This window comes from Thermobia domestica, chromosome 6 (assembly GCF_964235325.1).
Source record: "Thermobia domestica chromosome 6, izTheDome1.hap1.1, whole genome shotgun sequence".
Lineage (NCBI taxonomy): Eukaryota > Metazoa > Arthropoda > Insecta > Zygentoma > Lepismatidae > Thermobia > Thermobia domestica.
The window spans coordinates 266,514,935-266,517,280 of record NC_137459.1 but is presented as its reverse complement, the minus strand read 5'-3'; the positions used below and the strand labels follow the sequence as shown (position 1 = coordinate 266,517,280).

The following is a 2,346-nucleotide window of genomic DNA, read 5'->3' as shown; positions in this document are numbered from 1 at the left end:
GGAGCAGGAGTCTAAATGTGCTTTGTGGGCAACCTTACGGCCAGTTCTAACGGGAGCCAGGCCCCACAAAAGTAGGCTTATTCCGGTGGAAAAGGAGTCTTTAAAATTTGCTGTGTCGGGTGAACGGCTATATTTGAACGGAAGCCACAGTCATCCGTAAGACACGAGTAGACTTATTTCGCTGGAGGGGGATTCTAAATGTGCTTTTGTGGGTACCCTTACGGTCAGTTCTAACGGCAGCCAGGCTCCACAAAGGTAGGCTTATTCTGGTGGCAGAGGAGTCTTTAAAATTCTCTGTCGGATGTACCGGCAACGTGTGGAAGAAAGCTGTTGTAACCCAAGGACACAAGTAGGCTTGTTCCATTGGATTGGGAGTCTAATATGCTCTTGGCGGCTGTCACACGGCCAGTATTAACGGGAGCTAGTCACCGCAAGAGTAGGCTTATTCCAGCGGAACAGAAGTCTAAAATGCTTGGTCGGGTGTAGCTTTCCTATCCATTGTTAGAACGCTGTTTTGGTTGTGTCCAACACTTTCCGGCTTTTTAGTCTGTCAAATCCCTGGTTGATCCTGCCAGTAGTCATATGCTTGTCTCAAAGATTAAGCCATGCATGTCTCAGTGCAAGCCAAAACAAGGTGAAACCGCGAATGGCTCATTAAATCAGTTATGGTTCCTTAGATCGTACCTATCCTACTTGGATAGCTGTGGTAATTCTAGAGCTAATACATGCAACTAGAATCCCGCCCAGCAATGGAAGGGATGCTTTTATTAGATTAATACCAATAGGTCGGTTCGTCCGTCCGAAACCTTGGTGACTGAATAACTTTGGTCTGATCGCACGGTCTCTGTACCGGCGACGCATCTTTCCCACTCCCGGCACGGGGAGGTAGTGACGAAAAATAATGATACGGGACTCATCCGAGGCCCCGTAATCGGAATGAATACACTTTAAATCCTTTAATGAGAATCTATCGGAGGGCAAGTCTGGTGCCAGCTGCCGCGGTAATTCCAGCTCCGATAGCGTATATTAAAGTTGTTGCGATTAAAAAGCTCGTAGTTGGATCTGGGTCTCGGACGATCGGTTCGCCGCCCGGCGTTTAACTGATCGTTCCGGACGTCCTGCCGGTTTTTCCTTTCTCGGTGCTCTTCATTGAGTGTATTGATTGGCCGGCACGTTTACTTTGAACAAATTAGAGTGCTCAAAGCAGGCCGTGTCGCCTGAATGTTCGGTGCATGGAATAATGGAATAGGACCTCGGTTCTATTTTGTTGGTTTTCGGAACTCGAGGTAATGATTAATAGGGACAGACGGGGGCATTAGTATTGCGACGTTAGAGGTGAAATTCTTGGATCATCGCAAGACTAACCGATGCGAAAGCATTTGCCAAGAATGTTTTCATTAATCAAGAACGAAAGTTAGAGTTTCGAAGGCGATCAGATACCGCCCTAGTTCTAACCATAAACGATGCCAGCCAGCAATCCGCCGAAGTTCCTCCAATGACTCGGCGGGCGGCTTCCGGGAAACCAAAGCTTTTGGGTTCCGGGGGAAGTATGGTTGCAAAGCTGAAGTCAATTTCCACGTGGACTTCCCCATTTAATGGGTAAAAAAATTAAAACCCAAAGACAAAGACAAATTAAAATTATTAAACACATTAAGAAAAACCTTGAATCTAAACTCAAAATAACTCAGTTGTCAAAATAACAATTTAGAGGACCCTATACAAAAAAAACTATATATAAAAATGTAATTTATCGAACTGGGTCCTAAAAATTATAACTTGAATGTACCAACACTATAAATCATACACCTAATAAATATCAAAAAGTATTAACTTAGTACAAATCATTAACACAATCATAGAACTGCCTAAATATACAAAAAAATACCCAGAAATAAAACTTTTTTTCCTTAACCCTGCATACCAACTAAGCATTTCCACAAAAATACAACAATTTCAAGTTATAATAAAATATTAAAACAAATTATAACAATAGGATATCAACAAAATCTGGTGTCAGCCATATTTGAACATAAGAGCTAATAAAATAAATCTTATTCAATCACAAATTTCTTACATATATCGAATATCTTACAATAAATCTTAAATATAAAACCACTTATCCATACATATACATTAATTATCATACAATTTTAATATTAATAATTTTATATATTTTTCCCACTATCCCTTGTAATTTACTTTTTCCTTTTTTATTATTTTTTTAATTTTCTTTCCTTTATTTATTTTTCTTCTTTTACTAATATATTTTAAATTATAATTATTAGTTCTTTTTCTTTTTTTCCTCATTTATTTCCTTTTTTTTAATTTTAACTTTATGTATATGTA

General features: G+C 39.3%; 1 pseudogene; it reads left to right on the top strand.

Annotated features, from left to right (window-relative positions):
- Positions 1-555: 555 nt before the first annotated feature.
- LOC145688610 (small subunit ribosomal RNA) lies at positions 556-1,644 on the top strand (annotated as a pseudogene).
- The last annotated feature ends 702 nt before the right edge of the window (positions 1,645-2,346 follow it).